The sequence below is a fragment of the Lichenostomus cassidix genome, chromosome 4, assembly GCF_008360975.1.
Source record: "Lichenostomus cassidix isolate B80296 chromosome 4, HeHo_3.0, whole genome shotgun sequence".
Classification (NCBI taxonomy): Eukaryota; Metazoa; Chordata; class Aves; order Passeriformes; family Meliphagidae; genus Lichenostomus; species Lichenostomus cassidix.
This window is the reverse complement of record NC_139484.1, coordinates 50366881-50392929: the sequence shown is the minus strand read 5'-3', so window position 1 is coordinate 50392929 and position 26049 is coordinate 50366881.

Sequence of the window (26049 nt, the reverse complement as noted above, 5' to 3'; positions counted from 1 at the left end):
TTCACCAGCTCCATTGCTTTTCTCTGGACTCACTCCAGCACCTCAATGTCTTTCATGTTGGGCACTGCCCAAAATTGAGGTGTGGCTTCAACAGTGCCAAATTCTCTTGGGGATGATCACTGCCCTGGTCCTACTGACCACAAATACCACACAAACATTAATTTCCTGAAGTTCTTAGCACACCATTAAAATAGTTAATGGGTAATCATCTTAAGTGAAGTTAATTACATAAATTGCAACAAAAAGTAATGATTAAAGCCCAGTTAAAGATTAACATGGAGGCATTAATTCAGCTCTGTGTCAAAGCACTCCCTATTTAAGACGAATTCATTCACTGTATTAAATAAACTAAAATAGCAATAGTGCCTAGAGGTCCTGATCTCCTGTCAAAACTTATTGTTCTATGAATAAATATAATGAGAAAACAGTTGGTCTTACTCAAAGTTGCTACTGTTTTCTCTTGGGAGTAGAGATGGCTTCATGTTTTTGACACTATCTATGTTCATAATTCATGATAAATTTAATATTTTTCGAACAGAGAAAGAAGGAAATGGAAAGACTCTCTTTTCTAACATCATGTAGGTCATAACAATTTTTTATTTCATTTAGTTCAGATTGTTTCTTTCTCAAAGCCAAACAATTTTGCCTCACCTAAGCCTAGCTCCATGCTATATTTTAAAATCATAAGCATACCTTAACCCAGTAAACACACCTTAAATTTTAAAACATGATACCAGTCAGTTTATGTAAGCTTCCCATAAATCTAGAAGAAGCTATGTTGCTTAGCACTTGTTTCTATATCTTACGGGTTGTCCAAACTAGGCTATTTACCTACCAAAGTTCCATTTTCCAAACAAATGTGGGTATACACTTCTGGTTAATTGGGATGTAGCTTACAGATTTGCATATTTTTTCCTCTTTGTCTCTCTGTCCTACCTTATCTTTTTTCTTTTTCTTTCCTTCTGTCTCAAAAATAAAAAATATTAATTCTTATTCTTCTCATTCAAGAAATTACCTTTTCCCAGAAGCATTACTTACTTTGCATGTAGTATCAATGCCACTTACTACACTGTACCTATCCAAAATCTAGCCAAGGAAAACATTATCTCCTGCGTATTTGGGAATAAGACACACAAGTTTTCTAGTTAGTCCAAGATCACGTGCAGCAAGTACAATTTAAAAGTATAATTTAAGCTAAAATAAGTATAATTTACCCTAATTCCTAGTTAGGAATATGGTATTTTTAAGATTAGTAACTAACAAGACAGAATTTGAGTATGCTACAAATCCAAATCACCAAGGGAAAAAAATACTTTATATTAGAACACCCTTTTTTTTTTGTATGTTCTTCTACAGTTTTCCTACATAAGTTTTATTTCAAAAGACATGGTAACTCCTAACCTCCTCTATGCACTTGCTTTTAATCCTAGCTGTTTGGGTTATTTTGGTTATTTTGGTTTTGGTTATTATTTGAAATAGTTAAAAATATTAATGTACTACAGAAAAGTAGTAAAGATCACTATAACCTTAATTGCAACTACTTAAGCAGTCAGACTAGTTGACCTCCAGTGGTCCCTTCCAACCTTAGCCACTCTGTGAAGCATAAAAAGACTAGACACAGCTGGGTGACATTGCTGTCCCAGAGAAAAGCTTAGTCAATGAACTGAAAGGAAATGCTTCCCCCAGGTGCTTTGGAAAATGTCATGATCTCTTCAACATGATGAAGCTAACAGGATTACAGAGATCAGGGTAAAAGCCAGTTATGGAGTTAAAAGGTACAGCCATCACAGTTTGAACTTTTAATCTTGAAGAAGTTACAATTTTCTCTCCTCATGGCTGCCACAGACATGTTTGAATTCAGGCTTCATATTATTCAACTTAAACAAGTGAAGAAAACCTTAAGGTCACTTGATAATAAGCAGAACCATTTTGCAAGCTGAGAAATTCAGCATTCAATGCCTTCTGATGCAAGTCTTTGGACTGTAAGTATTTGAGTTTTAAGTATGCCAGAAGAAAGCTTACCACCACAGAGAGAAGGCTGACCCTTGCTCAGTCTTCTATATCACTACCAAGCAACAGATACGACAGTGCTACCACACCTAACCTCAGGAACATTCAAGGTATTTATCTAAGATATCAGGGTAAAATTCCACCTTTCATCATGGCACAGATGAAACCACATCTGGATAACACACTCATGATTTAGTTGTTGCTAAACAGTGTTTACACTAAGTCAAGGACTTCTCAGTTTCTCACCCCATCCCAGCCCCTCAGAACATAGGCTGAGGGGACAAGAAGCTGAGAGGTGACACAGACACAAAGTGGCCAAAGGGATATTCCATACCAAAAGGCATCATGCCCAGAATATAAACCAGGACGAAAGCTAGATGGGAGGCACTGTTTGGGAACTGGCTGGGCATTGGTCACCTGTTGGTGTTGTATATTCTCAGTCTTTAAGGTTATTATAATGGGGGAGGGGAGGGTATCTTCCCCATAGACTGCATCTCCAAGGAGAAAAGGTAAAAGTTAAAACAACATAACACTAAAGCATCTTTATAGTCGAAGACTTTTCTGGATTGCTCTGTCCCTAATTCATTCTCTGTTGTTACTGGGTCTTGCACTTATGCCCCAAGTCATAATTATCACAGCTGCCAAGTAGCAATAGACCCTTTTTGTTTAAAATCCTTGCACCTAGACCTCCAGTGGACTGTGAACAGTGCACAGACAAGATCTTCATAGACAAGGTAAGAAGCTAATGTCTCCTTTCTTCCTCTTCCTTTCTGAATTTTAAGAAAAAGACACCTATATCAGTTTACTTCCTTGTTCACATTGACACAGTTGATGAATTATGTCTTACAGAAACAATAGTGTATAAGGTCAGGCTTTCTCTATAAAGAAACACATCAAACTGGCAACAGTTCTGGGAAGTCAGGTCTCACTGAACCTTTTCTGTTTATTTTAAATATTACTTGAAATATCAGGAACTATAAATACTTTAGTATCAGGCACCATGAACATCATTCTGTAATTGAATGATACTAATCATGATCGCATTCTGATGAAGGAGCGTATTTCCCAGGCCAATTGTTTTGACAATTTCTTGCAATATTGCATGAAGCAAGTCAGTACTGAAAATGAACAAAAGATAAAATCCTATTTGATAGGTATGTTCTCCTTTGCTACACTATTCGCTTACAATATAAAGCTAAAAGGCAGTAATTATCATTAGACAAAGTATTCATAATGGCTTGCATTATGAAAGTTTCACTGAAAAGTTTAGATTAATACAATATATAATGCTGTAAAAATGTTTATATAAAACACAGCAGAAGCCTGGCTTTGTTGTGTCTTGGAAAAGATGAATATACCTGGTATAAATCAGGAGTCTCGCATTGGTGGTAAATCAAGTGCTAGAAAGATAAAGTTAGTTACCAGGAAATGGAAGGTTAGCAGAGAGTGAATTTCCCTGCTGGAAGAGTAATGAAGTAGAAAAGAGTTGAATTAAAACTAAATGCATAAAGTCCGGCAACTGTGCAGCCATTTATCTTCATACTTACAAGATAAGATAGGTATAAAAATGGATATTCTGAGGTTGACACTATTTAACAGTATGTAGCCTTGTGCAAATCACTTAAGTACTGTTAGCTCTCCAACAGAGAGGACAACATGTGAGGCAACTACCTGTAATAGCACATGTGCTTGTGCATGATTCCACTTTCCAAAGTCATGCTGAGTATGCCCACCCACCACCAACACTGGTCTGAGTCAGCTTTTCACTCTTCAAATACATTACACCCATTTTACATAAAAATCTCCCCACAGAGATCAGTATTCTGTTCATTTCCAGACTGCATTATTGTGACCCATAATTCTTAAAGCTGAAACAGAACAGAATCCCAGTTTTTTCATATATTGGTGCTATATTCCTCTGTTGTCTTCTGTTAGCATCCAGCAAACTTGCTAGCTATAGGATCCAGGACAAGTATCATTCTTCCTTCCCAAATTTATTTAGTGATGAAACCCCAAAAGAGGTTTCCAATATCAAGAAATAAACCTGTTTACTAAAAGAAATAATGCATCAAGCCACATGCAAGGTTTGATATATACAGAGATATTTATCTGCTTCCTCCTCTAAATGAAGTCAACAATGTTTTTATGAAGTACATAGAAAACTTGACTTTTCTGAGCGTAAGGGTCAGGACGCGCTGGATTGTTTGGTTTCCCTTAAAACACCAAAGGATCCATCACCAAGGTTTATATAATTCTTTTTCTTTAGATGTATTTTTACCAACCTCAAAGGACAGTCTTCATCTTTTATCTCTGCTCTCTTCTGACATGTGTTTTTGAACAACAAATCTGCAATACGCACATAAATATTTCCATTATTTGACATTAATATAATAGATGCTTTCTTCTAAAACATAATTTATATAACTGGTCTAATTTCGAGCCCACACAGAAGATATTAATTCAGTGAAAGATCAAAATTAGATTACATAAAATATAAGGAAGCCCCAAAAAAATTATAGGAGAATTGCATTCAACATTCAATTAATCTACCAACCTGTTGAAACTTTTTCTTAGTCTTTCATATACTTTGCTTTTGAAGTCTTCACATTGTCAAATTTCTCACCATTTACTTTTGTCTCTTTCTTCTAATGTGTATCAGACCTGTTCTGCCTTCTGCCAGAATATTACAAGACTATATATACTGAAACAAACAAGCAAACAAAATTATTCTAAGGTTCTTCTGTTACTCTTTTTTTCTGTAATTCTTCTGTTGGGAGTTATATTTCCTATAATTGTTGGAGATCTGGGAAAAATTCAATCAAATGAAAACATTTTAAACTATGTATTTTCCACTTTCCTTGGATTTTCCAAGGCATTCTTGCCTTCCTTTGCTGGATGACCATAACTGCATTGTTTACAATATATCTCAAGCACTTTTAGGACATTTTAGTTGCATTGAGACACTGGAGACAGTCGTCTCTACAGACAGACATTATCTGCATATATACATATATATGTCTTTGTATACATATATGTGTATGTATATATATATATATATACACACATGTTGGTACTATATAAATATATTTGTAAGTAGTATTAAAAAATGAAAATAAACAAGAGCACTTAACAAAAAACAAGTTTCTTGCCTCTTTTAAGAGATTTTTTTAAATTTATTTTCTTCCCAAACTACAAACAGCGTGAGTTCTGATCATCATCATGGATCACTTGTGAAGCCTGCATTTGGTACAGGGAACTGTCCTTGAATATGTAACACAAACAGCCAAAGTACTTAGAAATTAAAAGCATGTCTATTTATAAAATTTTTATATAAATACATAATTACAATGGCCTTTTAAAAGCGAGTATTTTTTTCTTCCTTCTCAGCACGTTTGCCACCATGTACAGCTGTTCCCGATGGATACTTTCTCTTACTTTTTGGTGCTTCCTGTCTCAAAGCCCTTTCTGATCTCCAGCTCTATGCACACATATCTCAAATTCCCAGCTGAAACATGGTGCTAACCCCAGGCTCAGAAGTACTTTTACTTTTGAAATCTACTGATTTCAATAAAAGGTTTTTTTCAATTGTTAATTACAACTGTTGAATCACAAATCACACACTATAAAAAAGTAAATCAACTAGCAGGCAGCAGTCCTATGTGCTAAACATAAATTTAACTAAAATAGAAACTGTTTTTAAGAAGTTTGCAGGGCTGAGGCCTAAATAGATCCCCACGGAATTCAATAATCAAAGGGCTGGGGGTGGGCAATATACTGGGAGGGGACACAACCAGGCCAGCTGACCCAAAGTAACCAAGGGGACATTCCATACCATGTCTCATCAGCTCAGATATAAAAGCTAAGGGACAGAGGAAGCAGGGGGATGAAGATTATTTGTTATTTGCAATGTTTGCCCTCTGAAGCAACTGCTACACCTGCACAAATGTGCAATTTTTTTTTTTTTTTTAATGAAGTGCCTTGCCTCAACCTCCTATTGTTTTCCATCTTATTTTCTCTCCCCTGTGATGCTAGGCTGGGGAGTGATAGAGAGGCCTGGTCAGCCTCTGGTGTTCAGCCAAGGTCAAACCACTAGACTCTAGTATATATGTTTAATTAATAAAATAGAGTACCATATTCTGAGAGTACCTAGCCAGAAACACACCCTCAGAAGCACTGTGTGGGAAGTAAGGAAATTACTTCCCTGCCAGGGAATAAAGTCGGCTGATGGTTCTTATTTGAAAATGGTGTTACACAAATTAACAGATTCTTTGAGTAAGAGAGAATAGAAAAATTTCCATGAGGATAACTACTTCTCCAAGACCCTTCCAGGATACTGAGGCAGTTTTTTGTGGAAGCAAGGATGGTGAAAGTGTGTTCCTTTTAGCCAGAATATCAGCACCTCCAACTGAGAACAACTGAATATACTTCAGATCCCTTCCACATATTATTCTGTAATTAAAAACAGAGTTTGCCCAAAGACAGCTTCTTACGACCTTCCTTTATGTTCTGTCGAGTATGGTCAAGATACTTCCAAGCATTGTCTGGGCTGAAGTTTAACTAGTCAAACCAAAACTACAATTACTTTGCTGATTTTTGGGAGTGTACACAAAAAGCTAAAAATTTTAACTGAGTAAAATGCACTAAAAAGTGCTGATGCTAAATAAGTCAGGAAAAAATGGAAATATGATACTATTAGCCTAAGTTTTTATTAATTTTACTTCATTTTAGTTGCTATTGTCTTGAAGTGCTTTAAGTAACTATATCTTCAGGGATTTTCTAAAACTATATAGTGATTTAGTGTGTCAAATTACACGAGGGCTTCTACTGAAATTATCTCCAAGTTTTATAATTGGTTGTAAAATACTGCAATAATATAATTTTCTCTATAGTAAATTTTTTTCATAAAATATTTCCAATATCATAACAACAAACAAATTTTATGAAATGTTTTCCTTTTTGATTTGTGTGAGGGAAAAAAAGTGAAAATAAAGTTACAATAAAGAAAATATTCTTGGTTCTATTCTATAAATTTTATAAGCTACATGAGGTAGTTGCCCTTTAAGTAACCCTTAAGGCTTTGATCAGACTGAACCGAACATTATGAATGGTTAATTATCAATACAATTTGTACAGTTCCCTCTCTCCCTCCCTCCCTTCCTCCCTTCCTCCCTTCCTTCCCTTTTTTCCAAACAATTTTATTTACACTTAATTCCTTTAATAATTTATTTCAAGGTTGATTTCTCCCAATCTGGAAATATTAAAAGTCTGAGAGTTCAGATGTAGAAAGTTTCCTTTCTACATTCCTCCACGGATGCTAACACAATTCCTGTGTGTCCTAGGTTACAATTTAGATGTATTTAGCATTCTATTACCACCAGCTGTGGGCCATTAGCTGTTATCTTCAGCTATGACATCCCTGATAACTGTTAATGAGCCATCAAGAAACCACCGCATGACTCATGGAATTATCTCACCCTGTTCTGAGATGCTCCACCCTGGAGGGAGGAGCCAAGCATTCCCACCTGGATATAACCTGGCCTTGGAAGTGCCTAAGTCAGCCCTGTCTACTGGGTTCCCAGAGGACAAGAGCTACCACTGAACCTTCAGATGGAGACCAGACCTTCCACAAGATCACTACTTCAACCTAACTACTGCAGTTGGACTGCTACCACCATCCTAACAGGGTGTCAGGTTGTATCTGACTTTGTCAGTGCTTTTCCTTCTGTTATTGTACTTATCTTTTTTTAATTTTTCTTTTAAATTTTAATCCTGACTTGCGATCTCTCACTGGTTTGTTTTCAAACTAATACACCATGGAAATAAGTAAATCTTGCAAAACCAGATGCTTGCTACCATTAGCTTTCATTGCAACCAGATATTTGTAATTTTAGCTCACTCTGTCATCAGACAAGGCTATAGAAAGCTGGGCAAAAATTATTCTGCTATAGTGAAGGATAGCATGAGGGGAGGGGGAACAAAGAAGGGAAAAACTAGTTAAATGGGAGTAGATGAAATTTCACTGTTTCAGAAAGAATTCATTAAATGACTCTTTAATGGAAGACAGAAATATAAGTAGTGCCTAAAAGAATTTCACTTCTTCATCTTATGTTTCAAAGCTATACAATAGCACAACTTGAGCAAAAGAGTAGGTTGACACTAATGTAAAAGTTATTTTAAAAAATCTAATGCTTCTACTTTTTGTACAATTCTGTAGCCAGTGGAACATTTTATATAACAAGCGTATTTAAGAAAATGGGACGTTGTTCACAGTTGTCCTGTCCCGCTGTAAAAGGGTAGTCTGCAAGGATCTTTTGATAGATTTCTTGGACAAACATAAAGCACAAGCGCGGCAATATTATATTTGAGAACTGTTTACTGATAAAGAAAGGTGAGTGTTCCTACCGAAGTGGGATAGAAAAGGGAGCAGAGAGTGGAAAAGAGCGACGGAGAGAGAAACAGAGCCCCGGCACAGCTCGGCCGATGGAGCTGTGCGCTGCGAGCTGCGCCGAGTCTGCGCGGCTGCGGGGCGGCTGGGCGCGATTTGCGAACTGCAGCGGCGGCGTGTGCCTGCCCTGGGCGAGGAACGGGAGCGGGAACGGGAATGGGACCAGGCTCAGGCTCAGGCTCAGCTCAGGCTCGGGCTCAGCTCAGGCTGCCGTGTCTCCAGGCGCACTCGGCAGCAGCTGCGGCTGTCACGGCTGGGCTCGGCAGCTCCGTCGGGCAAACAGCGAGCCCGAGGCTGTCGCGGCCACGGAGCTCCTCGGGGAAGCGGCGAAGCAGGGCAGGACAGGGGCGGGCAGGACAGACAGCTAGGGGAGAAGAGAAGCAGCACCGCCGGGAGGACAAGGCGAGGGGGAGGAGGGCCGAGCTGACCCTCCGGGCGAGTCCCGCTGCCTCCAAGAAACCCACAGACAAAGGCCCGCTGGTGTCGCAGGTCACTGCTTTTGTGTGCAGAGGCTCCTCCACAGCCCGATCTCCCGGGAATTTCCCCCGGGCATCCCGGGATCTGCCCCACCGGCCAGGCGGGTCTCTCCAGCCCGACCGGGGAAGCTTTCTGTGCGCTGAGCGCTGCCAGGCGAAGCCTCCCCGGGGACAGAGCTGCCAGCACGGCACAGCCCGAGAGCATCTGTCACCCCGTGGGTAACACAGGTTGAGGCATAAGTAAAAATTACATTGGTCTGTCTCAACATTTATCTGCAGAAATAGATTCGTTATTATCAAATTTGAAAAGAAATGTCTGCCTGGAGTCGTATGTCAAATGAAAGACTTCAGACTACACTTCAGAACCAACCAAGTATTGACTAGATGCATATAGCTCACTCTTACAGTGAAGGGTTTTTCTAATATTATTTGAAGGTATCAAACTTTCCTGATTTCAAGAGATGGGAGATCTTTAGTGCCTTTGTCTGAGCGCCACTTAGAAAATAAGAGAGAGAAAGCTAAATCCAGCAGCACTTCTTTATTCTGCTACAATTTCTAATCAGCTACCATTTCTAATCTCAGTAATATGGACATGTCAGCATAGTTAGAATCACAGCATAGTTAGGTTTGTCTTTTAAATGCTTTGTACTTCCATTTCCACCTCAACATATGGACGCCTGGATTATTTATTTAGTCTTTGAACAAAGGTTGGGGTTATATGAAAGGCTTGCATAGTACCCAATATTCAGAACAAGAGAAAAAGCAGCCATAAATAAGCAGGGAGGCAAAACACTAACAATTTGACAATAAAAAACCAAGTATTGCCCAGGGCAACAGAGTATGGGGTTTTTTTGAGGCTTTCTTTTTCCATCTAAGTGAAAGAAGAATACAAGTCCACCTTTTCATCCTGTCAATGTGAATTATTTTTTCTTCTGGGAGAAAGACAACAAAGACCAACTAAAAGCTAACCGATCTGTTCCACCAGTCTATAATGTTCAAGCTCAGAGTTTGTTTGAAGTGCTGCACAAATGAATTCGTGAGCTTAAATGAACCACTTACTTGGATGTAGTTTAGATATTTTTGTTAATTTACTCTAAACAAAAAAACAAACAAACAAAAAAACCCAACCCACTAGTTATTCAATCTTTCCTCCCTTGTATATCACACTGTTCCTGAGAATACAGACAATAATGAGAGTAGGATATAACTGTTCCAACATACTGACTAATACACTGACAGGCTGTTGTTGAAGTACACAAAGCTGTGATTCCTGCTGTAAGAACAGATATGTGGTTCTGAACACTTGCAGTGATAACGTTATCTCTATCTTTTGAGACTTTTAATTCTCATGTATAAAGAAGTGATGTTATCAATTTTTCACTCACATGACTGAGCCTTGCTTTCAATAAACCATACTATAGGCTATACTCTGCCTAGTCATGATTTTAACAAACAGCCAAGATTTGCCTCTTTCTGGGGAACATTTTTAATAGCTCAGTTCTGAAGATCTTAAGTGTGTGGAGGATTGATTTTTATATGCAGTATATCCTTCTTTAATTAATACATGCCATCTGCAAATTATTCTTCCAATTCATTATTACATTGCTTTCCTCTGATCTTGAACACATGGGATTTACATTTGCCTTGAGGAAAAGATCTATCAGACAAGAGTTCCAAAAAGAAAAGTTGACAAATACTACATGAATGAGTCACAAATGATTTCTTGCATTTTGCAAACTGTGAGACTTACTGTTCTAAACAAAGAATGGCAGTGAACTGGAAATGGACTGATTACTGCAAACTTGATGCATTTTTTCCAAATGGAGACGAATTTAAGATGAGACAATGAGAATAGCTGCCTGGGAAGTAGTCAAAATGCAAAGAGAAAGACTGGAAGGACAGCAGAGAATGATGGACACTAAGTGATTGCCAAAACCTGAAGAATGATGTTTTCAGGAGAAGCCTGAGGCAGCATGTGTCAGAAAAAATATGTCTCTGAAATAACTCACTGAAGTTATTAGGATGTTATGCAGCAGTGGTTGAGCAGATGAAAGACAGAAAATGTTTATGAAAGGTCTGTAAGACGGTCAACTTAAATGAAGCAATTTCTAGAGAACAAACTGACTTACAAATTTTTTTCACTTAGTCTTTTGCATTTTAATTTTGCCCCATATAGTATGGGAATATAAAGAATAAGGTATTTTGTTTCGTTATGTATTCTTATATCTTTCTTCTCTATGGCAAAAAAAAAATCTGAAAAGAAAAAAGCAGATGTGTATTAATGAAATATCTCATCCTGTGTTATTTTTCTTCTCATAAATTAATCCATTAAAACCCCTTCTCAGTTAAATGTCTCCCTACAGAAATTTTCAAGAAGACTGATTATAAACCTAGCACCGTGTTTTCAAAGGTTCATTCCAACAATGCACTTCTGAAAGAGTTAATTGTTTAATAGATCAACATGAGTGAACCTTCTGAAATAAGAAAGTTTAAGAAAATACAAAGTCTTAATGGAGGAAGAGCTGTATGTATACAAGAATTTTCACTAAAGTAGCTTCTAGTAAAATGAATTTCAATTGATTTCTTCCCTATTCCCTACCCCTATTTTTGTCTTGTCTTTTCGGTTGACTATTTTTAGGCACCACATTCTATAAACTGTAAAAAACTTCCTCTCTTCCATGCTACAAATATCTAATCATGCCATTTATTCCTTTTATATATTCTACAATATTCTACACTTATTTCTCTATTGTAATTGCAACTGACCTTAGAGTGTATGTGTGTGTATATATGGTCCAGTTCTCAGTCAGTCTAAATCAGTCCAACTAAATTCATGCTAGCAAATGATCAGTGCCCTAACAGCCAGCAGAACCAGATCTTTGCCTAGAGGAGAGGCCTAATCAGTCATTCACTGGACATATAAATTTTCCATGTATTTTTAAGCTGTTCAGTGGTCCCCTGTTGAGCATCACTGCATATAGTCTTCATTACAGAGAATCTTCAGATGGTAAGTCCCTTGATGACATATTTGGGTGGCTATGTACTTCTGATTTTTCTGGTTTTCTGGGCAGGAGTTTAAAAAGATTTGAAAAGGGCACAGTTGTGTTTGGCATGAGCTTTTATAGGTACAGCACAGCTACTGCTGTCCTGGAAAAAACAGAATAAAACAGAAAGTGATAAGCCTTTGAAAATAAACTTTTTCCTGCTCCTCACCATAGGAGGACAGACTAGTATTTCCTCTTTAGTTCTTTATTAGCAGAACTAATAAGTAATAAAGTAATAAAGAACCACAAATACCCATCTTGTGACTTAATAATAAATCCACCTTACCTCTTTTTTGGACAGATGTTAAAAGCTGGAATTTGCTGCAGAATGCTTCAGGCAGATGCTCAGTCAGGCTGCATGCTGTCATCCCAGAATTTCTTTTTCTGTGATATGTCTGGCTAATATTCAGCATATGTCAAAATAAAGTTATAATCTCCACTTCAAATTAATACCCTTATACCATATCAGTCTTCATGAGTGTTCTTTTTATTAACTGAAGTAATCCTAATTGCTTCAGACTGTGTCCAAACCCAATTTGACATACGATATGTTACTGGTTTGGGGTTTTTTTTTAATTTTTATTTCTGCACAGCTCTTTAAATGTAAATCATAAGTAGCCTCTGGATATCAGGGACAGTTTGGATATCTGACTGTCTTGTGATATATTCAGTCATTCCAGTAATGGCAACACTATCTAGTGATTCAAAATACAGTGATATAACTTGTGTCTCCACTAGAAATAATCTAACAATGAAGGCATTTTAGGAGATATATGCAGTTTCAGACAAAAGTACTAGTAATTCTTAATAGTAGGAGACATGAAAAATACATTTAATTTATTTCCTAGTATGAAATTTCTTATTTAGGATCAAAATTTTTTAAAAGTACCCGTAAATAAATCCACAGTGTTTATCAGGTTTTTCTCCATATAGACAAATACATCATTTCAGATGTCACTTAGACAGTTAGAAACCTTAAAATATCACACAAGACTCTTCAAGAGACTCCACTGTAGTCAGAGTATTGTTATCAATATATAACGGAACCAGAACTTCCCATTTACCAAATGCTTCAGCTGTTGTGAACATACATTCTGAGATACCAAACTTAAAACACAAAATCATCAGCTATTAAAACTGGGATTAAAATGTATTATAACAGATACAAATTTTGCATGCATATTAGCGAAGTAACAGTAAAATGTAACCTTTGGTAAGAAATCTAAGTGGCTGTCTTTGTGGGAGAGGTAAAGGAGCAAACTAAAGAGAAAAAAAGTAAATATTTCCTGAGTTTAATTCATAGTATTTTTGTACAATATAAAAACCCAAACCAGGATGACAGTTCATAGAACACATCTGAAATTAATTGTTCCTACCAAAAGGAGCCACAGTTGTGTAATTGCATTATCTGCCAGTGTAAAAAGTCCCTCTCCAGCTTTCTTGTAAGGACCCTTTTAGGTACTGGAAAGCCTCAACAAATCTCCCTGCAGCCTTCTCTTTTCCAGGCTGAACAATCCCAGCTTTCTTAGCCTGACTTTATAGCAGAGCTTCTCCAGCCCTCTGAGCATTTTAGTGGTCCTCCTCTGGACCCACCTCGACAGGTCCATGTCCTTCTTATGTCTGGGGATCCAGAGCTGGACAGTGTACTTCAGGTGGGGTCTTGTGAGGGCAGAGTAGAGGGACAGAATCATCTCCCTTGACCTGCTGGCCATGCCAGTCGATGCAGCCCAGGATGAAGTTGGCTGTCTGGGCTGCAAGCACACCCTGCTGGCTCATGTCTAGCAGCAGGGCTGCTCTCAGTGACTTTTTTTCCCAGTCTGTACTCAGACTGGGAATGTCTGGGATTGCCCCTACCCAGCTGTAGCACCTTACACTGGCTGAACTTGGTTAGGCTCACAGGCTGACTCTCAAGTTTGTCCAAGTCCTGCTGTGTTCACTGCACCACTCAGCTTTGTATCATTTGCAAATTGCTGAGGGTGCACTTGATATCACTGTCTGTGTCCCTGATAAAGATACCAATCTCAAGACAGAACCCTGAGAGACACCTAGACATAGAGCTGTGGACCACGAGTCTCTGACTCATTGACTAGAACTTTCTTCAGCCCATTCCTTATCAACCAAATAGTCTACCCTTTAAAACAATTTCTTTCCAATTTGGCGATAAGGATGCTGTGTGGGAACATGTCAAAAGCCTTACAGAAGTCTAGATTATATCAGTCAGTCTTCCCTCGTCTCCCCTTGCAGTGACTCAAATCATCAAAATCTGAGTACAAACTTATGCAGGAAAGTTGTCAAGCAGAATTACTGTAGTATTTTAGCTCCAGAAGATAGACACAGTAGAGGCAATTTAATGAACAAAGTCTTCCAAAGGTATAGGGCTCATGTAACTCTAGGTTCTCTTTGAACATCTGCCCAAAATAATAACGTGAGATTTTAAGTCCCTTTTATGTTTTATTAGTACAAACCTAATTTACTATGTTCACTATTGCTTATATATTATTATTTGCAAATGCTGATACAAGACTGATGGTGGCTATGAAAGATATTCTTTGTATTTAAAGCAGAAGCTTAGAGCAGATCACTGCATAAAACAAATGCCATCTTCCCAGGATCCATTTCTCAGATCTCCAGGGTCTAATTGCAACTTACTTCCCTGATTAAATACCAGACTAACTCGTGAAGCAAATAGCATCAAACAGTGTTCATTAGAATAGTATGGCATGTAAGAGACTTTATTCAAATATATTTCTCTGTGCAAGGAGAAATCTACACCTACATTCCAGGTATGGTTACTTAAAGACCTTCAGTTGAGTAACTGCCTCATGTTTTGTGCATGTAAGCAAAGGGATTTAAAGTGCCTGTGTAGAATCTGCACATCAAGTTTGCAAAGACACAAGGGGTGGTACTGTAAGGTTTGGGAGGTGGAGGGAGAAGAAATTAAGTATTTATTAGGGATGTAACATGATTTTCTTTAATTCAGGTATTCAATCTGTGTCAAAAACCTCATAATTGTTACCTATATTATTTCATCCAAGTCCAGATATTTTAAAACTTGCTATTAGAAATATATTGATATTTTATAACTTTAAAAACCCTTAAATGAGCCTTCCTGTCTTTCAAATTGCAATTGTGCATAGCAATATGTTAAACATAGATGAAAATTGAAAATGATTCCGTGAAACCTACTGTGTCCATATGGCCTCAGAAATTTCTACGTGAAAAACATTAGACTAAAAGCTCTCAGGACACATAAGAGCCTTCAGAGGTTTTTTGAGTTTCCACTAAAAAAAGATGTTGTATTCAAATTTTTCAACTGAAACTAGAAAGATTTATTAGTCAAGTAGTTTTAAAGCAATAAAAACAAAACAAACCAACCAAACAAACAAAAAATAGAAAACCCCAATGATACAAGAGATTTGCTACTTATGGAAGGCAAGAAAATTTATTTTCCAGTATTATTCAGAAAAGTTCTCACTATGTAAAAAGAGGAATAAAAAAATTATAGAGCCTGTTCCCATCCAGTGTTTTCCCTTAATAGTTCTCTAAATCATAATTCTGTTCCATATAAGCTTTCTCCTATTATTCACACCAGAAGGAACACCGAACAGAAAAAAAGAAGCAAATAAAATTGACTTACACTGACTGCTTCAAGATGCATACTTTTGTTATCAATCAGTCAGAACTAAACACTTAAGCATTGGTCAAAACCAGGTCAAGATATAAAATAAGGAAAATTCTTAAAATCATTGTAAATAACTCCATTTTCATACATGCTCATTTTCACTTTGAAATCTTTCTCTAAAACACATCCAGAAGACTGAAGTGAAGGGGAAAAAACCCAGTCATTTACAAGGCTTCTTGAAGATAATTTTCAGCATTTCAGAAGCAGCTAAAACTATTATTCTACAACAGAAAAAAATATAGAGGAAATGGAAACTGGAAATAAACCTTCACAATATTTAAATACTCACTTTAAAAACGTTTTTTAAGCTGGTTTTAAAGTTGCATTTTGGGACCCCTGTTGACTTTTTTTATGAAAGCATTCACATAATTGAGAAAGCAGCAAACTCCCTGCTATTTTTTTAGAAAAAGCCCATCTCTTTCTTTATGCTTTTGTTCAGATGAACACCTGGCCTATAAAATTCAGTGACAGAACCTTCCCTAGGGTGCCATTTTTGTAGAAAGCTAACAAAACTTTAAAAAGTATATATTTTTTGCCTCATTGGAGCTTACACAGCTTTATTTTACACTTTTTCCATCTGTTTCTCTGGCTCAACTGTGGGTACTAGTGTGTTTAATGCAAGCTGTATCACTTGTCCAAGAGAAGCCTGCAGTCAGCAGGTTCCTGCTTACTTCTGGCAGGCAACCCAGCCAAAATATTCCAGGGAGAGGAAGACAGGAGGGGAGGAAGAGATGGCAAGAGAAGAAAAGAAAGTTTCTCATTTCTTCTACAAAAAGCTGCACTTGTAAATATCTTCAGGGATTAATGGAAGGAAAAGGGTCACTCATTGCTTGGAGAGGGCCTGAATTAATTATCATGAAAATAGCACACAGGAATACTTATAATGTCTTTTTAGTTGTGATGACAGCTGGCCTAAGACCTTGCTCTACCTTCCATCTACACTAGGTTCTGCTCTTTTCTCTCACCAACCTCATATCTTGGTTATAGAGGACTTTAATAAAGCCAAGGAGGAACGGCACATACAAAAGAAGTCACAGAAATCCCTCAAAACTTTAGGGAGTGATAAAAAAATGCTTTAAAAATATTTGCATCAATGCTGCTGAAATTTAATTGTATTTTTGGATATTTCATTATTGAAAATAAAATGGAATTACATGCCATATAAGCAGGTAAAAAAAAAAAAAGAAGAAAGAAAGATACAATATTTTGTGTCAACGAAAGAAGAAAATGGCAGGTCTTAGATGCTAATTTTTATCTACAGGCATAATATAACCATAACAATGTGCATTTCCACACAACTTCCTGATAGCTCACTGATAGGTTTCATTTTGTTTGGGATTTTGATGCCACCCTTTCCAGTGTCTGCCTGGGCTGCATTAGACAAAACCAAACCCTAACAGCTGTCATGTGCAATTCATTCTCCCTCTCATCCTATCCCCCAGGGAAGAATTGTGTGCACTGGAGTGTTTTCTTTTTGATAGGCTTCTGCATCTTTTTTAAAATGTACATGTTTTTCTCCATTTACATTAGAGAAAAGAAAGCCAAGAGAATGTGCCTCACACATGAAGAGATGTAATGAATGTGGAAAGATTTGGGAAAGGTAACTGGAGCTGGCCATGCACTGACTTGCTAGTCTGTACTAACCTATTGTTTTTCGTAAATCTGACTCATACCTCAGAACAGAAATATCCATAGCAGCACATACGAGATTCATCCTTTTTAATGGATTTTTTTTTTAGAAACTAGTTGATGAAAACAGCTATAATACCTTTTCAGCTAAACTGAAAAAATAAAGTGATGTTTTTCTCTAGGTATCTTAGCAGTACTTGGTTCACCTAAAACACCTGTTCCTGTTTCAGAGGCAGGTCAAGAATAAGCTTCTACATTGGCTATAAACTAAACTAAAAAGAGCATGATTTTAGGTGGTTTTATCATTGCTGTATGTTCAGTGAAGAGAAAAATAATGAAGACAGTCCAGTGTTTTCCCCTTGGCCTGCTCCATGGCATATGAATGATTGTACAGTGAACTCAAGGTATCACTAATATACTAATTTCTCAGAAGCATGTGACAAACATACAGGGAATTTGAAGTGCAGAAGGCTTTTCAGAATTCTGAAACATTTTAAGCTGGGATATTTATATACCTGAGCACATATTTTGAAAAGCTTATTTAAGAAATAAGGATACACTGTTCCCACCTAGTCAGACTAAGCTGCAGATAATTTCTACCTTAAAATTAAAGGGTTTAATTACAAAGCAATTAGTTCAAATGCTTTGAGAATTGACTTCAGCAATTCCCTCTATTCCCCAATTCCTTGTCTGCACAATAGAAATGTTTTACTTTTTTCCTCTATCTGTATTTCACAAGAATATCTATTGTATATATCAGCTAAGCTGTAAGCTTTTTAAACAACTCCCACAGCTGTGTGATCTTCCTTTCTGCATCAGTATCCATGAGGCACATCAGATTTATTGATTTGTGATACCAATTTTGCTTCAAGATGTTCTAATCTTTTCTTCTTTTTGTCTTTTGAACTTAGTACTTTGTTTGTCCGATCAAGGTTCAAAGCTGGTGTTTTATCATACTACTTGCCAGGCTGCAGAAGCTTCTTAACAAGAATGTATTCAGCAGTAAATATATTGAGAACAGTAGTTTAAGTAGCAAAGTAGTATTCGGTAAAAACTTAAGTGGAAAAGAATATATTCAGACTGTACTAGGTAGTATAAACTATAAATAAGAGTGTATGCTCCACAGGGCTCCATTTCGGAGCCACTGCTCTTCAATGTCTTCATAAACTATTTGAATGCAGGACAAGGAGGTATACTAAGTAAACTTGCTGACAGCATGAAATTGAGAGGAGCAGTTGACTTGCTTGAAGGGAGTGAGGCCCTGCAGAGAGATTTTGACAAGTTAGAGGTCTGGACTATCACCAACCATATGACATTTAACAAGTTCAAGAGCCAGATTCTACAGGCAGAACAGGACAACTATGAATGGATGGACAGACTGGGGAATGGGAGGCTGGAAAGCAGACCTGCTGATAGAGATCTGTGTGTCCTGGTCAATTGAAAGTTGCAGCACCCTGGTAGCCAAAAGACCCAACCCTGTCCTGGGGGGCATCAGGCACAGTAGGGCCAGCCAGGCAAGGGAGGGGATTGTCCCACTCTGCTCTGGGCTGGGGTAGCCTCACCTTGAATACTGTGGGCAGTTTTGGGCATCACAGTGTAATAAGGACATAAAGCTGTTAAAGAGTGTCCAAAGGAGAGCTACAAAGGAGGTGAAGGGTCCAGAGGGGAAGCTATAAAAGGTCTGCCTGAGATCACTTGGTCTGTTCTTCCTGGAGTAGGCTGAGGGGAAACTTTGTCGTGGTCTACAATTTCCTTGTGAGGAAAGAGGAGGGGCAGATACTGATCTCTGTGGCAGGACCTGAGGGAATGGCCTGAAGTTGTGTCAGGAGGTTTAGGTTGATATTAAAGAAAGGTTTTTCATCCAGAAGAAGGCTGGGCTCTGGAACAGGCTCCCCAGGGAAGTCACAGCATCAGCTTAACAGAGCTCCAGAAGCATTTGGACAATGCTCTCAGGCACATGGTGTGACTCTTGTGCTGGTCCAGGAGCTGGACTCAATGATCATTGTTGATGTCTTCCAACTCAGGATATTCCATGATTATGCTTTTAGCTTAGTCCAGTTTTGTTTTTCATTGCTGTTATATTCATGCTTCTAGTAAGATTGTAGCTAATTCTATGTTAGGTATTTAACTAAAGCAAAATATATTCTACGTAAAATACAGTGTCCACTGCCTTCCTCAGAAACAGACCTAAGAAAACTCCTGAAAACATTTGACCTAAGTACATCTTAAGTAAAATCTTGAGTTCAAAATCTTGAGTACAAAAACTAAAGTACCTTGACATTTCGGGTTGAACTACTTGTTAAAACAGAAAGGAAGCACAACAGGGGAAAGAAAAGCCCCAAATGCATTATGAGATTATCCATATGGAATATAAGGTATCCTGTTTCAATTACTTACTTTGAAAAGTTTTATAACTCTGTGATACTTCTTAGTTTATTCTACTGCTTTAAATTCATAAGCAAATATTTCTTCTAGTCTATCTGAAGGCTTCTCATCCTAGTTAAAAATAGAATGAAATTGCTCTTGAATCTATCAGAGTCACACTGCTGTTTCTCAGCTCTAACAGGTACAGGTCAGTGTCTTGGAATCTGTTTTCCTAACAAAAAGCAACTGCTTAAACAATGCTGCTTCTACCATGTGTCACAGAGTATTTACCTCATTCTCCTGAACGTGGCTTAAATAGCAAGGCATTACGGACTTCTAGGGGGAAGAATGAACTTCTTTCATCTTCATTTATTTATATGCCATTCCTCATTCTACTTTTCAAAAAGCAGGAAAAATACAGCTTAAAAGCACATTTTTACCTTTACTTATATCTCAACCATCTGCACTATGGATTTACAGCTTTTATGAAAGGACAACATCTCCCACATAGTGCTTCTATCGCCTGCAAGGCTAATATTTACCACATCTCTCCAAGACCCTCGGCATATGATTTATTTCAGTCACTCAAATACCAGTAGGTCAAATGCATACAGGAACATTAATATTATTTCCTAAGTCCAAGGAGCATTAATATTACTTCCTAAGTCCAAGTCACAGATCTCAACAAGATGATATGTGGAAGTGACAAATACAAGAGCATTCCTAAAATGTTAGGCACTGCCTTTTGTTTTTGCATTTAGTATCCTTTTCTAAGGATTGTCAGTCCAGAAGAAGATGCATTTCTTCCTAAGCACAGTGAAACAAGGCTTTCCATGAACTCCCTAAAGTTCTTTAGTACTGTTAGCACAAGGTGTATGGCATTATGCTTGAAGAGCTGCTTTTCTTCTCTGTCCCCAGTTCTGCCCAGATGAGTTTCTATACTGCAGTTCTATCCTTTAAATATCCATTTTCACTCTGTAAAATTAGGAAAATATTTAAATTTTTTACAACCTTCTCAAAAATTCACATTATTTAACTTTTTAATTAGAATAGCTGATTGTACATACTACATTTTTAGTCCTTTACATTGTAAAATACTTCACAGGGAAAACCATAGTTTGTATTTTTAATATAGGAAAATAAAAAGAAAACACCCTTCATTTCTATAATCCAAACCAGATAGAGGAAAAGTCATGATTTACAGAGACTGATTACATATGAATTGTCAGAAACACTTGTCTGCCTTTTGCTTGTTGTTAACAACAGTGATTCTTTTTTAAAACATTTTTATTGCAATGATATAATTCTTTCTGTATTTAAATATTTATGGAGATTGTTTACTTCCATTTTCCACAAAGCTAGTCAGTATTAGTGGGGGAAGGAGGGGAGATAGAACTCATTCAAACCAGAATCAACGAACACTCAGTTGGCTGAGACCATAATAGTGTGTCATAGACAAATATTCTGTCATAAATTTATGTCCATGAATGTTAGAAGTTTGTATACAAGATGTGTTAAAATTTTATTCCACACCTGAGTTGTTAGAATTCTTCATATCATTGAAAAGGGAAAAAAAGAAACAAAAAAATTTTTTTAAAGAGAAGTTTTTTGTCTTTCATGAGTTTAAACTCATTACCTTGCTACATCACTTCACAGATAATCTAAATTTACATTGACTCAGAAGTGCTTTTGTAAAATATCAGCTGTTCTATTATAGGCATATAGGAATTATCAACATACTTAATCAAATAAAATATCACACAGCAGCAAAGTAAAACATCTTTGTCAGATTTATGGTAATGGTACACTTGAGGAAATTACAGTAGTTGCTGTATGTCATTTTTAACATTCTGAAATGTGTGATGTAAAGTCTCATATGAATTTAATTACATATTACTATTTCACTGTGAACTCTTTCTGTAAACACAGGGGATTATAGAAGAATATTTTTCCTCTTAGACTGACTTCAAATTTAGTAGTCCTACATAATAGAATAAATGTGAATGAATAACAATACAAAAAAAAAGAAACTAAAAAAAAATATGTAACCCTGAGCTGCTCATCTGACCAGAAAAATATGCTTGAGCCATACAACTACAAAACTGCTAAACCATAGGCATCATCTTCATATTCCTTTTAGAGAGGCAGGTCTGTTTTAGGTGACAATTTTGGCAGAATCTGGATACATACTAGGATTTTAAGTAGCATGTAACTTACTCTGCTCATTTGCAAGCAATATAATGGGATATTACCAAAACTGAATGAAGCTTAGCCATGAGGAAAAAACAGATGAAACAGAAAATTGCAAATATTTATCCAAGCTAGCTCTCCTGTTGTCAAAAGTCTAATTGAGGAGGACCTCACAAAACAACAACTCTTGCATTATCTGTATGAAGTAGTCTATAATTGCAGAGAACTATCCAGATGGCTAATATAATAGACTGTATAGATGTCTCCCAGCAGATGTTTCAAAGGAAGATGCTAAAAAACCTTTCAATGGCAGTTAAGTAGTGTCTAAGAATAAACTTCCTGCAGCAGATGAGAAGTAAGTAACTGTATTTACTTTTATACTTCAGCAATATCTACCTCACACATTTTATGCTCTGTTTATTACAGTTGGATTAGTTTGATGTACTTCATCAAGTGCTGTAATATCCAAATCTTGTTAACATGCATTTAGGATGATCACATTATAAATGATATGAGAATTAATGCTGGAGAGCTCTATTCCCCATGCTGTTTAAGGTATCACTACAACTAAGACTGGAGGGGCCAGAGCTGGATGTTTGACTGAATCACTGCTGAGGAGGCTAACCTAAGAAAGGCACACACAGTTCTGGGGTCATCGGGTGCACCACCCAGCTCAAGTACGGTCATCTATATCTGGCGGCACAGGACCATGTACAGATGTCTTTTGAATATATTCAAGGATGCAAAATCTGAAAATTCCCTGGGCAACCTGTGACAATGCACTGTCACCCCCGCAGTGAGAAAGTGTTTCCTGATGTTCATGGAGCATCTCCCCTTATGAGCTTGTGCCCTTTGCTTTGTTCTGTCACTGGTCATGACTGAAAGGAGCCTGGCTCCATCTTCTTTGTACCCTCCCTTCAGGTGTTCATATACAGTGATCTCCCTGAGCTTTTTCTTCTCCAAGCAGAGTAGTCCCACCTCTCTTAGCCTTTCTTCATATGATGCTCCAGTCCCCTCATCATCTTAATCGGCCTTTGCTGGACTCTCAGAAGTAGTTCCGAGTCTCTCGTAACAGGAAGCACAGAAGTGGACACAATATTCCAGATATTTATGACAAGTAACTGCACATAGACCTGTATATCTATTTACACATACATGAGGTGTGTTGGATGGTTAAAACTCAAGAAACTCAGAACTGGAAAGTTCCACAGCATGTGTATTTGCTCAAGCCAATAAGCCCTGTTTTAAGGCAGGGCTTATTAATGAAAGAACATGGTTTTGGTGACCATGTCTTCTGTGTTTTAGTGTTCTTCTGCCATCCCTCTGAAGAAGAAACAGACCAAATCACATATGCTTACATGAGACCTATGATGTCCATCTGTTTCCAATTATGTCTATACATGGCTTCTCTTATGCTCTACATAACAGATTAATTTAATATCCAGGTATATTATGAAGCCTACAAATTTATCTAGCAGAACTGTGTCCTCAGTACTTGTTATATTTAAGACAAATTTTCACCTTATTTCTACGAAAATTTCTAGAATGGACGCTCTAATAATCTAAGACAAAAAAAAATAAGCGGTTCCTGTGCAATCAATGTTTCGTTCCCAGTAGAACACATACAACTTTCATTAGAATTCATGGAGTTTTGGCACACAAAGTATGTGCCCAATATTATCTTCCCAGAGGAGAAGTGTACCCAGCATTTCTGTTTACATATGAGATTCCATACTCCACATCATAACTTAAAAATTAATTTAAAGAAATCTACAAACAAAAAGTAATTAAGCAAAACAAAACAAAACAAAACAAACACGCCTAGGGAGTCAGTAGAGAGCTTACAGTGACCACAAAAAGAATTAGCCATATGCTCTTCCCTTGCTTTATAACACTGGGGAAATCTTTCAAGGAATTTTTTTGCCTTGGTGCCATAGTTTTTTATCTTCGTTTTGTTCTCTGCATGGGAATATGCCAGCGAAACTTTAGAAACAAACAAGAATGTTTTCCAAATGTTTCTGTCTTTTCTCCACCTTCCTACCCTCCAAATATCAAGATACAGTTAAGAAATACAGATTAGAGACTGAGGAATGAGATATTCTAACCTTGTCATGGTTATCAATCAAAAATTGGAAAATCTCTGATTTGGCTATGATAAGACTAGATGTAATCTACTTAGTCAAATTTGCCTGAGATTAGATTGGTTGTAAAACATTTTTGTAGTCACAGCTTTGAATTTTTTATGCATTTCATATTGCTTGAAAAAAAGGGGTTTTTTTCAGGAACAATTAATATAAAAATATGTAAACATCCCTGAGTTAGAATAGCATCATATTCTATCTCATGTAATGTTTCATTTGCCATTTGGACACAGGAAACTTAATTTTCCTTGTAGAGTTTCTTACAGTTTTAACTGTTTATTATAATCCTTTTTCTGTAGAAGACTTTTTTTTAATGTTCCACAGAGGATTCTGTATAGAAAAGAAAACTGATCTGAATGTTTATCATTTACTCATTACCACAAAAGTGCCTGAGAAAAGCATAAAGATAAATTCAAAAGTAACATTTTAAAATATACTTGCTTTATGAAATTTTCCAAAGATTTTAGCCCTCAGTGTAAAACTGCAGCTTTAAACATATGCATCTTCTACTGAGATTTTGCTTTTCCAGGCATTGAGAATTCAAAGATCTACATTTTAAAATGTGAACTAATAATGTTAATATCTTATGAAAAGCAACCTATTGCAACTGAAACTATGTATGAATTCGACATTATTTTATCCCTGCCTAGATTTTTTTCCACTCAGATTACTATTAATTGATTTGGTGAAGGGTTAATAAACCCATATGTAGATCTGTGGTGAGTTGACCTTGGCTGAGTGCCAAGATGCTCACCAAGCCACTCACCAAGCCTGTCCCCAGCAGGACTAGGGTGGAGAAAAGAAGATGAAAAAACTCTTATAGGTCAAGATGAAGACATTTTACTAAAGCAACAGTGAAGGTCGAGTTGACACAAACATATGAAACAAAGATTTATTCTCTATATTCCATCAGCAAGATATGTCCAGCCACTTACTGGGAAGCAGAGCTTCTGCACTGTAGTGGTTGCTATGGAAGGAAAATGTAAATAACAAATGCCCATCCATTTCCTCCTCCTTTTCTTAGGTTTTATATCTGATCTGTCATCATATGTTGTGTAACATCCCTCTGGTTGTTTTGAGCCAGCCATCTTGGTTGTGCCCCTTACAAAACTTTGCCCACCCCCAGCCCACTGTCTGGGGGCTGACCCAATACAAGACTAAAAAAAAAAATTCCTGAATCAGCTGAATTTACCTAACTCAGCATTCCATATTATAAGGAAAAAAAAAAAAAAACCAAAAAAACTACAGAAGAACATGAACCCTGACCTTCATTATGCAAAATTATGTAAGTAAAGCAAAGAAGCAAAGAAAATTTTTTCTGCCTATACAGATAGTAAGTTATTATGGAGCAATTAAATTGTTACATAACCCTCAGTAAAAATGGGACATTCCATAATCAGAAATGTTAATGTTAAGAAAGTTTGGACTTTGTTCACATTTTAACTGCTAATTGTTGCAATTAAAAATGAGGATTTTGCTTTAATTTTTGTTACAAAGAGTTCAGAACTGAAACATATTATGAAGCTGTCACTGCTGAAAATGAATGCTGAACCATAAATTTGCATATGCAAAATACTTTCCTAGGTTCATTAATATTAGTTTGTTTTTCAAGGAGAAATCATATCCCTGGACAAAAAAAAAACCACTTCCTTTATTTGAAAAAATAAAATTTCAAATGTCTAAGTCATTAACCAAAATTCACTATTACAATATTTTACAATTCATAAAGTGTTACTGTATGACCCAGTCAAATACAAAATCAAAGTTAATCTTCATTGAACGGCAAATGAGAAGGAGAAAGGCACGCATTATAAAAAAAAACCCCAGATCAAGACTAATCCAATAATTGGAAACAGCTAGACTTCCCACAGATTTTATAGGAGAGTTTGGGTATCTGATTAGTAGAGTAAAGGGAAGGTAGAACATGTGCATATTTAGAAGAGCCTCCAGGCAGCACACATCACATAGCATACATGACTAAAATCCCAATAATAAATCACAGATTACCAAAAGTTAGAGTACTGTTACTTAAAAATTCATGCAAAAAGGTGTTCTGAAGTTGTTACTT